The sequence below is a fragment of the Haliaeetus leucocephalus genome, unplaced genomic scaffold (genome assembly GCF_000737465.1).
Source record: "Haliaeetus leucocephalus isolate CR32 unplaced genomic scaffold, Haliaeetus_leucocephalus-4.0 Scaffold93, whole genome shotgun sequence".
Taxonomy (NCBI): Eukaryota; Metazoa; Chordata; class Aves; order Accipitriformes; family Accipitridae; genus Haliaeetus; species Haliaeetus leucocephalus.
Window position 1 is genome coordinate 424959 of NW_010972529.1, and position 14206 is coordinate 439164.

General features: G+C 41.4%; 1 protein-coding gene across 1 annotated transcript in view; it reads right to left on the minus strand.

Annotated features, from left to right (window-relative positions):
• Positions 1-14206, minus strand: part of EVA1C (eva-1 homolog C (C. elegans)) — a 39774-nt gene that overhangs the window by 25194 nt on the left and 374 nt on the right. The window lies entirely within an intron of this gene.

Genomic DNA, 14206 nt, shown 5'->3' on the forward strand with positions numbered 1-14206 from the left:
AAGCTCATGAGCAGCAGAGCTAACGACAGCTGGTTTTCTGATTTGTATTTCACCATGTATTGTCTTTAGCCAAGATTTCTGTTATCACCACAAATATTTATAGATTTAACCTCCTACTGCCCTTCTCTCTGCTCTGCAGAATACTTTACTGGAAACACGCAGGCTACCTTTAACCATTACAAATTAGCCATTGTGACGGGAAACTATTAGGGGTAATTTAATTCAAAGACTTTCATCACCTATATTTATGAAGCTTTGATATCTCTAACACTCTGTCACACTTGATAGAAATCTATCTTTAAGCGGAAAAGGTTTGTGGGTGAAGGGGAAGAAAAGGTGTGACAGACAGGAGAGAGAAAGGATACAAAATACCAGTCTACAAATGAAGCAATATCCTTCCTCATCCCTCATCCAAAAACACATGGAAGTTAGGCCCCAAACCACTTTTTTCCCCATGAGTTCTGTGACAACCTAATATACTACAATCAAAGCAAATCTGTTTTCTAATTCTTCCACTATTAGCCAAACTTTTTATTAATGTGCATACAATAACTATATTTGAATAGTTTCCTTATTCTTATGCATGCATTAAATTCTGCGTAATTCTCTCTAAAATCAATTCCCAACTTCCAGAACACCAAGTTCATCCACATTCACATCAAAAAGCCAGACAAAATTCTCCAAATCCAACATATTAAGTAATGAGAGCACTAAGAGCTTCCACCAATTTATCTGAGAAAAGATTTGTATAAGTTTTAAAACTGAGATGATGATTACTTATGTATGTTTTTAATTTCAAAAATTATAATTTTCCTATCTTTGCCTCTTTTCCAAACATGTAACTGGTCTAATTAAAGACAAAAGCTAGCATCTTCTCCCCAGAAGCCTTGCTTACCCCATTGTGGTGACAGCAATGTTATTACTGTTAAGTATAACAGAGAAAAAAAACCAAACCATATTTTCTTGTTTTGGTGGCTGAATTAGAACTATAATGGCAAGATTTTTGTATCGTTAAAAGAAAAATCAGTTTTCTCAAAGAAAATACTGAAAAAGTTTGTTCATGCCATTTGATTTTCACACTTTTTGCCCTTTTTAAACCTTTCACCAAGGATGAGCAATTTAAAAAAGGGTTTTTAAACAGAAATTTAAGTATTTCAAGTAAATGATATGCAAATAAAATATTTCAGTTCTCTGGCATCTTTTCCAGCTCCAGCTGTGCAACTGTATAGGAAAATTCAGCTCCTCTATCAATTACTAAGTCTGGAGAAAGGAGAAGCCTGCTCTGCTAATGTCTTTGCTGTTCCTCATCTAGAGCCCAAGAGAGGACAGGAGTCAGCTAGATGCACCTTCCACTGCAGCAAAGATGCAGGTGAGTTCCTTGCCTCATTGAACTCAGTCTGAGCACTGGCACTAAAATCAGGATGAAGAGAATTTCATGCCCTGTATTTGCAGTTTAGATCTCAGCGAGACCAGCCCAGCAGAAATCCCCATGGCTTCTCACAGGCTAAAAAAAACCCAAAACCAACAAACCAAAAAAACAACAACAAATCCATTCCCTACATTTTCTGTGTAATTGAGATCACAAATAATTGAGCTTTACTGCCAGAGCCACTCCTCTGTCAACCTGCTCCTGAAAGGTGCTGAGTATCGCTAGGAAAATGGGCTGAATGCCCAATTGCACCCAAGCGACTTTGCTACGGTCCGATACTGTAAAGGGGCCTCCAGTGGCATTTACCGCTGCTGAATGCCTTTGACATTGCCATCACAGCATAAAGGGCCACAGTGTAAAAGAGTATTGAGCCCAATGTGAGTTGTGGGCACTCAACACCTTGACAGATTTAGCCTGACATTTGTAATCATTTCAATTCTTCAGGTTTTAAGTTACTTGGAGCCAAGAGTGCTGTATACAAAACAGCCCAGTATTCCCTAAAGAATATCAGCTATGTTGTGATTTGGATGAGTTCCCTGGCATCTTAACTGCTACTTTGATCCTGCAAATTCCTAATCCAGTATCTAAGCACCTTTCTCCAACAATTGCAACTATTCAATCCTTTAAAAAAAATGTTTTTTTAAAAAAACTTGCTCTGATTCTGTATAAGCAATATGGTTCACTTGTAAAAATAGCATTAGATGGGCTGGTGAAAATAAGACATCATGCTCTCTGGCCTTCCAAGTGGCATTTAAAGTGGCTCTGCTGTTATTAAAATCCTTGTGTATTTGCACACAATAAAGGATAAAAATAGTAATGGAAATTGGCTGAAACCTAATGTTCTCTGATAAGAGAAGTCATGACGTACTAGTATCTAATTGCTCGTCTCACATGGCAGACCATGTAAACCTGCATTTTTTATTACTATACACACAGACCATGTAGACACAGGTGGAGTGGTCAGCCCTTTGCGAAGAGCGGTGCTGACTGGGCAGCTCACAGCCAACGCTGAGAAAGAATTCCCGCTCGAAAAGTCACAATTTCCTCTTGCTCTACCCTGAAAAACTCCAGCTTCTTTGCACTCCTTATGCTGGCCCTCTTCACATAACACCTGCCCTGTGCTCAGCAAGGGAATAAAATTTTCTCAGCAGCTGCCGCCTCTCAGCCCAGTCCCAAAGCGGTGCTTGTGCAGGAGGGAGCAGTTTCCAGTTGCTTTCCCTCCTTTCCCAGGCAGCGTGGCCTTGCAGTCACCCTGGTAGAAAGCTTCATCTTCTTGAGACCATGAGTATCCCTACATTGTTTATCAAATTCTGTACAGAAACACATTTCCCCCGAGGCAGAAAATTTAGCCAAACAACAATGTAAAGTTAGGGGAAAAATATGTTCTTATCTCTACAATTAATAACAGCCGTGATTATCAGGAGAGAGGGCATTGTAACAGTTGAATGGGTCTGTCACTCTTTCTGAGGCATGCTTCCTTTTCTGCATTTCTCTCAACTGGCACAATTAAATCAGGTCATCCAAAATAGACAGCAGGGTTGTGTCACCGTCCAAATCAGACAGCAGGATTGTGTCACTTTCAGGCACCGGCCCAGCACATTGCCTGGGCTACAGGCACTTCAGGGCACTATTTGTTGTTCAGAATCTCTCATTTTGTATTTGTTTAATTAATCAATATCTCTTAGTTGTGAATTCTGAGAGAACTTTTTTTTTTAAATATCTAATATGGGAGCTAGAGGCTGTGCTTGGACTACAACACACCTCTAAGTCCTGGTCCCCTGCATGTTAGGGAAGTACTCGCTAGCTCCTCTCCGGCCAGCACATGAGGAGATTCCCTTCCACTGGGAAGCAGGGCACAGGAAGGGCTGGAGCACAACCGCGGCTCATCCCCACATGGATGGAGTGAGGTCATGGCTGCGTGTGTGCCTGGGCTGGGAAACTGCAAAACCTGTGAGTTACCGGGTTTCTTACCCCGAGCAAACAGAATCTTAAGCAGACCCTACAAAAAACCTTACATGACTTAATGTTTTGAACCTAATGTTGTTTTTTTTCTCTTTGTTTTCTGGGTTGTTGGGTGTCAGAGGGGGAAGTGGTGTTCAGCTACAGCAGTCACTTTTTCAAGCATTATTCTGCAATGAGGAGGACTATAGATTTCCTCTTTCTTTTTTCAAAATTAATAAATGTCACTCTTCTTTAAAATAATATGAAACTTTATTAAAAAAAAAGTCAACTACTGTGAGAATTGTCTAAATTAGAAAAACTTGGCAATGCTGCAGTGTCCCAATAACATCTCTATGCCTCTGTGTGAAAGCCCCGCTAGGAGCTTTCCCATTTACCCAAGACACACATTCATAAACAATGTATGGGGTGCTCTGCATACAAAATCACATACAAGACATTACAGACTGGCTCAGAAGTTAAGCCTGAATCATATGGCAATAAACAGATCCCATTGATATGAAGGCCAGAAGGTATCATCCCACCCAACTGTCCGCATAACCCAGACTACTCACTCATTGTAACTTTTTACTGTGACTCAAAACACCAATGCAGAATCCAAGCGTAATCCTTTCTTCCAGAATTAGCCAAATTAGTCACAGCATCCACTGTGTTGACAAAGAACTTCAACTAAAAAAACATAGCACCAGAAAAACACACAAAACACTGAGGCTGAGCAGCTGAACAAAGCTTTAAGCCTTACTGATCACTTCTTGTTGCAAAGGAGGACTGATAAACTGCAGTAACAATGACAGACAAAAATAACTGGCCTAAGAGAGTAAACACTGTAAATAGATACCTCTTTCTGTGAAATAGAGCTCTTAAAAAGTTATAGTTTTTATACTCGACATTTGCTCCTGGCATTATTGCTTTGAATAGCAACAATAATGGTAGTAATGAACCCAAAGGTATGAAAATCCAGAAAGAATTTTTTTTTTTCTCTTAAAAACACTGAAAAGCTGGGAACTTAGAAAGTTTCAGTTTAAAAAAATAGGAGTACCAAAAAGCCTGGAAGTGGTCAGCTAAGAGATGGGTTACGTCTCCCGTGTACGGCACAGGAAAGTACAGGTTACTCAGATTTGCTGGATTCATTCCTCATGGTGGAGGACTCTAACACAAGGTCTTAAGGCCCTTTTTCAGTTTCAGCATTAGAGTAAAAAAGAAGAAATGTGTATATTCTGTCCAGCCCCACTGCACTGGCATGAACCTCACCATACAGAAGCATCAAGGAGAACAGCATTTCAAGCTGTGTGTCTAATGCCTAGCACATATTAGATGCAATCTCAGCGTTGACTGATGTAATGTCTTTTTGGCAAGAGAGCAGCTTTGCAATTTAATATTTTTAGAGCCTGAAGCTGAGTAACACACAGCCTATGAGGATTCTCAGAATCGGGCCTTCATATACAGATTTAGTAGTATTAGTTCCTGTGCATCGTTCAATCTAGCTTAATTAGCACAGCAGTTTGCTAGCTTGTTTTAAAGACATACAAATCCATTTTAGATCAAAATAGATTGAAATAGCACACATATTGTTGTGGGAGTCCCAGAAGGCTAATCCATTCCGTAAACCTACATCAGCTCCTGCAGTTGTATGAAGAACTGTGCCAACAGTCATTAAAAATACACTAGCAAGATTGGCAAGTTTAAAGGAAGAGATCTCATGTGGTGATAGCAGAATTGTTGATAAACTCTACTACAAACACCATTAAAAGCATCAATCTGATATTTATTGGTATTTGGGATCCAGCTGCAGTATTTCTCCAGCAATGTTTTCTCCATTGGTTTGTGAAGGAAGCACTGAAGAGAAATTAACCCCTAAGCTTCCTGCCCCATCCCCTCTGCCATACCCTCCACTGGTCTTTAGAGGCAGCTACGCCACAGACCATGCTGTTCAGGGTTACTGCATAATCACCGCTTTCAGAGCGGGCTGTGTGTGTGGGTATGACAGTGCCTATTTGGCTCCATTCACAGAAGCAAGGATCTGCCTCTTGTAATTCTCTTTAGTCTCTTACCTCAGTTGTCTGCAAGTTCTTTCTGTGGTAGCTCTTTTTTAGAATTGGTAATCGTGACAGAGGGCAAAATGTTATCCAGGAAAGACACTGTTTCTAAAATTCACAACACACTGTTTCTTGCCCCATCATTTTATTCTTTTTCATCCAAGTGCCTTGTAAGCATACTGTCATTCTAGCCAGACTTGGTCTTACAGTCTTGTATCTTGTCTTGTAAGAAATACCCTTAAGAAGAAGCATTGCTTATTCTACTCACTGTTCAGAAATGAACACAACAGCTTCACTCAGCAGATACACATAAATACCCATACTTGCTTAATATATGCTTTCTTGCATAGTCACTAATTTCAGTTAATTCCCCTCCATTGCTTATTTTTTTCAGCATGCCTTTTTCCACTATTCCTCTCAACACTCATACTTTTACAAGTGAGTGCTATCCTACTAACTTCACCCTTTTGCTTGTACTGTGGGAGATGGCATGAAAAGCTGGTTTGCCATGCAAGGAAAATAATTTTTGTATAGTCACTGTATTTTTTATATTATCTAAACCTTCTTGATATGGGGATAGATGTTCACTTGGCAAAACCAGTGGTAACCTAATTTCACTGATAAGCTAGTGACCATAAAAAAACTTTCCATTTCCAAATGTCTAGTTTGGTTTCAGAGCATCCAAAGCTGTTGCTTTTCTCAGAACCAGTCCACGAAGAGTTTTCAGTTGACCATTTCTAAAGGAGATGAAGTTTATGAGATCATGATCTCTGTCCATCTGCCATTCGCTTACTCAACAACATTTAAGCTCAATGGCCATTTTTCAAACCTGAGGAGTACATGGCTTAAAGAAATAAAGTTCCTACAAGTTTCATGAAAATTGAAGCCTGAGCTGACAGGTCAAAGTAAGAACTGTCACTTCTAACTCAATCTAATTGATTAAAAGTCAACTGGCTGCTAAAGAGACTACATATTTACACTGGAGAGCTAATCAGCCTGCTGCTAATTTGTTTTCACTGGCCTTAATGACAGATGAAGGATTAAGCCTTCAATAAGAAAATGCTTAAGTTAAAAGTGAAAATGCTTTCGGCATAGCATGGCAATCAAAGCAGGCATCAGTGATGAAGACATCAGTCAGGTTTTCCACGAACTGCTTTATCAACATGGGTGCTTTCCTAAGGAAATTCTCTTGTTTAGTTATTTCCCTCATAGTCATACCTCATGGATCATAACCATCTTATTGAACCTACTGATCACTGTCTGCTAAATCTGAGGGTCAAATTAAGCAAGAGCTTCATTCCACTTAAGCCAGAGAAAGGACCCAGGTAACCAGCAGATAATTCAGCATAAAAACACATTCAAAACTCTGGTATGTGAGCAGAGTTTATTCAGTGAGTAGCAGCACATGCAAGAAGCCAAGCCATGAGATCTTTTTGGAAAAACAAAACCAAGACATCATGAAGAAAGTATAGACCTCCTGTAACTTTTTGGTTATGCCAAATGGGCATTATTTCTCCAGGAACCACATAACTTTTTCATATCCATGCCACTCAGCTCAGACTTGCAGTTATGTGAATTAAATTTTTGCAGAGTGGGAAAATCCATGAATCCTGCACTCTCAGACCAGATGCCTATTCTCTCTCTCATATCCTCCCACAGCTGTTCTCTGTTTCCTTCAGACCTACAGTTTCATATTCCCTTGTGCTGTTTCCTTGGAGTGGTGCTTATGTCGTTGTGTCCCAATGGTTTTCTGAGGAAATCAGAGATATCCCTATGCACTTCCTTTTTCTCATTCATTTTCTCTTTTTATGTCCTTCTTCCCTTCTTGTGTTAGGAAGAGGCAAATTATTACTGATCCCCAAAGATTCTGGTCTGTAGTAAACTCCTTGCTATGGTCAGTCATACTTCTCTCAGCTATTCCGTGAAGCCATAGGGGCAAACACTTGTCCTGGGACTTAATATGGAACTATTACCACAGAAAAGGAAGATTTTCTCTGTCCGACCCTAAGATGCTGACAAGAGGTATGACACTGTTAAGGGAGACTGTGAGGGTCTTTTCTGCCCTTGCCAAAAAATCCTCCTTTTGACTGGAGATAGAGCAGCCTCTTCTAGTGCCATTAACACTAGAAGTAACAAGAGAAAGGCTCAGCAGGCAGCAACTGCTTCTGGAGACAGAATGAGTGAATCATTATGCTCAAGAGATTGCAAAGTTATAATCTTCCCAAAGACTGCAAGCAGGAGAACCTCAGGGACTAGAGGAAAATATGTTTGAACACTTGGATTTATGAACTTGAACTTCCATGCAAACTTGAGGCGGGGGGGGCTGTTCATTACCAGCTCCTCAGAAAACAACATACAGGTTTCATTTTGCAAACAGAACTCTGATTCAAACTCTGCCGTTTTTGTATTCCCATATATATTTGACACTCAAAAAATCAGATAAATTAGGCATCAGGAAATTTGCCTATTGAATCACCAAGTCCATCCTCTGGCAGCTCATAGATCTGCAGTGGTGTGATGGCGTATAGTACCACAAGTCCAAGCGAGAACAGAAAAAAAAAACCAAACAAAAACAAAACCCAGAAAACCCTTACGCTCATAGCCTGATGATTTTCTTTACAACAACATTTCATCATCCCCAACTCAGTTTTAGCCTGAGGAAATGAAAAGTCCAAAATCGCAAAATTATTCTGAAAAATCAATGCTTGAGTTCCCATCCAAGAATAAATACAATGAAGAAAAATAAACAAGTATTTGTGGGTTGAGACCCTCATACAAAGCCCAGTGAAATCCTTGGGAATCCTTCCAGTGACCACAGGCTTTCAATCAGGTCCTATATTATGAGTGATGTTTTAAAATTAATTCTAAATTAAGAGCCAAACATCACTGGTATTTAATTTGTTGCCAGAAGCCACACAATAGACCTTTGAAACAAAACTCTTAAAATGCATAGAAATTCAGATGAAATGACTCACCAATGCTGAACAAATAAGGCACAACCACGCCTCCTTCTGTTCTTCAGCTCCCTTTAATACAGTATTTTCTCTGTGTTTGGTAATATATCAAAGTATTTCCATTTTAATTGTAGATTATGGTTGGCAGATGACAGAATTCTCATAACTGGTGACTGGTCAGACAGTGCTTTCTCTGTCTGGGGACACTTCCATCAAAATCTGAGTACTTATTTGGAACAAGTCTGTAACCCCTTTCTCTAATAAAGCTAAGACTGTCTGGAAGCTCTGTCTTACTAAGAAAGGTATCGTCAGCAGATGGAATAGGAAGGCAGGGGGGAGCTAATCCCTGCTATTTATTTTGAATAAAAATAACATATGATGTGTCAGGTGTCAACAATCTGCACAGTGAGAACAAAGAGAGTTCCTGCCCCAAAGATGTAAGAATCTGAAAGACAGCCTCAAACATGTTGGTCTTGGAGCAGTGGAGCTCAGGAAGTCAGGCTTCCTATAGGTTTGTGTCTCGTGCCTGAATTTCCCAACATCTGTTGTAGGGGTAGAGCATCACACTACACTTTAACTCACTTCAGGAGAGCTTTTGGAGCAGCATCCTTTCTTGGGGATGCTAGTAGGGCCTAGCTGCTTTCGCTCACAAAATGCATAGGAACCTAAAAGGACCAAAGCTTTTACTTCTCTAACAAGGATGATTCAATCTGATCAGTGTATTTAACAAAAAAAATTAGGCAAAATCCACATCTAAAATGGGATTTCATAAGCTACACTTCCTCAGGAAAGCAGCAAGAACTGCAGAGACAGGCCTGAAACAAAACCTTGGATCTCAGCACCATGATCTAAGCTAAAATCTCACTTCTGACACACAACTCTGTTCCACGGAACAAATCCCAGATCCAAACCCACTCCACTTTGCGAAACTTTAAACCAGACTTTGAGATTTAACTCCCATATTACTGGAACATGTTTCTAAAATGAAATACTTCTCTTTAAACAAAGCAACCAAAACTTTCATTTGACTTTCACAAGGCAGCATCAAGAAGATGCATCATTGACATCACTCCTTTTAGCACCTCTTTAAATATCCTGGTCGAAGGACAAGCTCCACTTGTCAGGGTGAGTCAACAGAACTGACTTAAGAAAATTTATACAGGATTTTATCTGACCAACACGAAACCAAAAAAAAAAACCTCTGCATCATTGTGGTTGGTCATGATTGATCCTGCCACGTTATTACAAACAAAGCATTTGCTCAAAGCGTTTGTTTGCTTTCCTTTTGCCTGGGGGAATCTGGGATGGGTGAATGCCACAGAACTTAATGGAAACTTTTAATGCAGAAAGGCCACAGGATCAGATTATATTTCTTGGGTGAACTGGTTTGCTTTTTCATTAGATCCATTTGTTTTCTATTGTTGAGTCAGAAGATCAAGTGTATGGAGCTAAAGCAATGCCTAGTTCTGTCTGAACTGTTCTGGAAAAAGAAAGAAAAGTTGACACCAGCGGACAAAGATTAAAAGGTTCTACCTAAGCAGTGGCTGTTTTTTCTGTTCACATCCAGAAAGTCATTCTTCAGCCCAGTTATGCAATCACACAGTTACTTCATTTTTGATCTTCGGTTACAGCCACATTTCTTGAAAGCTGCCCAGAAAACCTGGCTGGGACTAAGGTAAAGAAAGGGAGAAAGTGAGCAAAAGGAGGCCAGTTCAAGCAGAAAGTCTAAGCTCAAAGTAGCATGGTGAAAAGAAGAGAAAGAAAGGGGTATAAAAAAGATGAATGGGTGTTCCTCGGTGTTGCCAGAGAGAAGGAATTCGTTCCCAGATGGATAAGAGGTCAGTTCACTTCTGCAGCAGACAGGGAAAAGGTGGGAAAAGCAGCAGGCTAGGACTGAGCCAAGGGGAGAGCCGAGCGCTTTTCCCATGGCCAGCAAGGAGGGCAGGGGGTTGAGATGAGGGAGCAGTGACTCCTGCTGTTGGGAAGGTACATGCTCCTGAGCAAATGCCACAGTGGTAGCAGACAGTTGGGCTTTGTACAGCATCAGCATAGGTATGTAAGTTAAGTATAGTATATAAGTTTGCTGGTTTTGCCAGCTCCTTATTTTGCCTGCTTTGGGAACCAGACCTTGAACACAGAGGAGCTGTGAGGAAACGGCTGTCATGTGGCCTTGATTTCTTGAAAAATGGGTCCCTCCACCTCTGACAAGTCTCCTGGGAGCCCAGAGTATTTAGGATTTTGGCTCCCAGAGACTGGACAATTAGCAAAATTCACAGCAGTCTTCAGTCTCCTGGATTGGGACCTGATCTGAAATGTGAAAGCTGCAAGTGATCACTGAGAAAAACGACATGAGGACAGAGCTTTGTCAAGGAGGAATTAAACTGTGGACATGAATAAATATTTTGATGAAAAGGTATTTCAGATCTGTTTTGAAGAGTAAGCGTGAGGGGAGAAAAATTGTCTAGCTGTAGGATTAAACCAGTATGCATGAAGATCTAAGGAAAGAAATGTGGATTAAATCTCTCTCTTCTTCCAAACCTTCAGCTTTCGGTTTCAAACTTGGGCATAAATGCAAGATCCCACTTTTAAAAATTAATCACACAGAGTACTGCAGACCTCAGAGCAAACCTCCACTTTCAACCAATGCAGTTAATAAATATGTTCTTTGTTGCCACCAAGCTGCTACAGAAGAATAGATTATGCAGATCTTTAAGTATTGTGTGTAAGAACATTACTTTACCTCCAATATCTCCTGTTATTAAAAGGAGAAACTAATTTCGCTTACTGACACTGAGTCCTCCTCGCAGAGTTTGATTTAGAACTGCTGCTGGAGTTTTGCTTCAGAACATTTTTGTCCCTAGAAACTACCAATTCACATACCGATTCATAAAATGTTATTGCACAGTGAAAAAAATGCCTCCAAAAAAGAACCAAAAAACACCAACAAAACATAGGAGAACAAGAACCTGCAGCTCTACATCGTGTAAAGGCAAGAGTAATAACAAGACTGCAATAGTAACTGACTTGCAATAACCAAATTAAGAGATTCTACTCACAGCCAGAGCTGCCAACCTCTCTCTTACGAAAGGGGAGGGATAAATACTGTACTAGTTTCACTGCTTCTGTTCTGTGAAGTGATCCATAAAAAATGACCACAGTTTTCCAAATGGGGAAATAAATACAAGTCAAACATAAACACCCCACCCCCCCAGACCCCACAAAACCCCCACCCTTCACTATCCACATACACTGTTCCCTGTGCCCCCTTCCAAAACATCAAATGGATCCCAAGAGGGGTCATCTTTGTGTTGTTACAAGTAAGCAGCTAGGTCTTGTGATTAACAAAGGGACTCTGGGCAGGTTAGAATTGCTAGACAATTTAATACATACATAAAGAGAACAACAAAGATTACATGTGCAGTTGTTGCAATCTCACAGCAGTCTGGGAAGTGATTACAGAATGTTGTCAGAATAAGGGTGAGGAGAGATGAACAGAGTGCTGAGGCAGAGATCCGATGCTGGAAACCCACAGAGCGGAAAAGTATGCACCTGATAATCTGAGTATAAAAGCCTGAAATCTGTGAAAAGGAGGAAAAGTTTAAGCAACTGGCCTTCCAATTCTCTGTGCACTCCTAAATTGCCAGTACCAGATCAAATCATGCAGAACACATTCAAGGTGCAGATCTCAGTTCCTTTTGCTATGACATGGGCTGCACATGGAAACCTGTAACCTGCTGCCTGGAAGTTTTACCCTCAGAAGGGCAGGGTTAGACCTGACCCTTTCCAGAAGACTGAAAGTGCAGGTGGTGGGTAAAGCAGGGGGAGCCAGCTCCCCACTCCTCATCCCTCAGGATAATCCCCCAGGAGCTGCCTGCACCTTGGCAGCTGCAGGGTGCTGCCCCTGTAAACAGGGAAGATATGTTTTCATGTAAATTCAATAGAGCTTATGAAAATCAAGTCACTATTCCTGCTGAGGGAGGGAGCAAATAAGGCAATTCAGCAACTCTAGAAGCTCAGCTTGAAGCTGCTGTTACAGAGCTTGTAATTCTTTAACAGGTATTAAACAGACTGGGGATGGCACTGCAGGGTGTCATCTCATGTCTGACATTTCCTTGCCCACCGCACCTACTTTTGGAGTATCTAAAAACTTCTCCATGTGCCGTGGATACCTTTTTGTTAAAGGCTCAGTAACATTTTGGTCTTTTCTGTCATTCTGGATTAGATCTCCATGTTAAAAGTAAAAAAGAAAATGTGAGCAGGATTTGTTCAGGCCTGGAAACTTCCCAGTCTGGCAAGAATTTTGGAATCCTACATCTTATTTACTGAACATTTTTAATACCGATCTCTGGAGTGACACAGATTCTTCATTGGTCATTCTACCTATTCAAAAGGTTCAGTGCACAATGAATACTGAATACAGCTGTACTTCTGAAATGTATCTTGGATAACCTTATCTAAATAACATCATTTGAAAAGTGAATGGACTTTTGTGAGGGAAACTTTCCTAGATAAACTTGAGGCATATTTTTTAACTCAGCGGCTATTTGAAAGGGAAAATTTGAACACTTATTTTATTTTCTTGTGGAGAACGACAACGTGATCCCCAAACTAACATCTACAAGCCAGCGGTTAAGCCAAAAAACCACCAAAGAATGAGACAGCAAGCATTTAAAAGCCTTTTACATGTAAAAGGAATCTAATAGGAGAAACGTAGTTTATCCAAGTATATAATTCTGGTCTTTACATTTGGTGGCTGCTTGCTTAGAAATGTTCAGGCTTACGCAGTTGGACACAATAATAAAATCACAAACCGTATTTTCCTATTGCTGAGAAAACAATTCCTACAGAACCATCACCAGCATTTTGAACTGTATTAACACAAACTATATTAATATGCATAACACCACATTTGGACTATTAATTATATACTAACTTTGTTCCAGTGCACTCGACTAGCTTTTGGAAAGTTCTGCTCTGTTCATTAAGGGTAAGGTTTGCTTTCTGCCCTAGAGGCAGTTCCGTAAGCTTGCAACTGCCAGGAATATGCAGTGCTTACTGTGAAATACAGAAAGGAGAGAAACCGCTCTTCCAAATAAACTTTCTAACAGCAGTGAGATGTCCTGGAGCACAAGAAACGTTACAAGAGTGCAGTTTTCTCAAACAGAAAAGAAAGACTGCTTCTTCGTTCTACTGGAAACAAGGACATCTTTCCAGTTTCTGCAGTCATTTCATTTCGCACTGACGCAGCACCCCCACAGTGATCACGTATGTGATTTTCGAATGACAACTAGTGCCCCTGCTCACTTTGAAGTGACTCTCGCCATCCCAGCGCTACCCAGCAGAGAGAAGTGCAGCATTTGCTCGCTACCGGAGTTAAGGACGGCTCACCCAGGGCCCGACTCCAAGTCTCCAGGAGAAAGTGGGACTCTTTCCAAGGACTTCCACGCACTTTTGGTCAGGCCCTGGCCGCTTCACGCATAGCTTTCCCACCGCGCAGCTGACAAGAAACCGACAGTGCAAGCCCTCACGTCCCTTCCCACCTGACCCCTCTGGAAGCCCTTAACCCTCTCTTCCTTCCTCCCCTCCTTCACACGGCGCCGCAGCTACGGCACATCTGAATCATGCGCCCGTGCTCCCCTGGGTACAGGCCCGCGTCCTGGCCCCGGGACGCGACGTGCCTGCAGCTCGCCGGTCAGCGCGCAGCCTTCTGAGCGGTGTCGGGCGGGGTCCGCCACCGGGCCGGGGAGCGCAGGAGGCAGGCAGCCCCGGCCCTCCCGCGGCGGAGAGCGCCGGCACCTCACGCCCGCGCCCGCCCGGGGGTGCCGGGG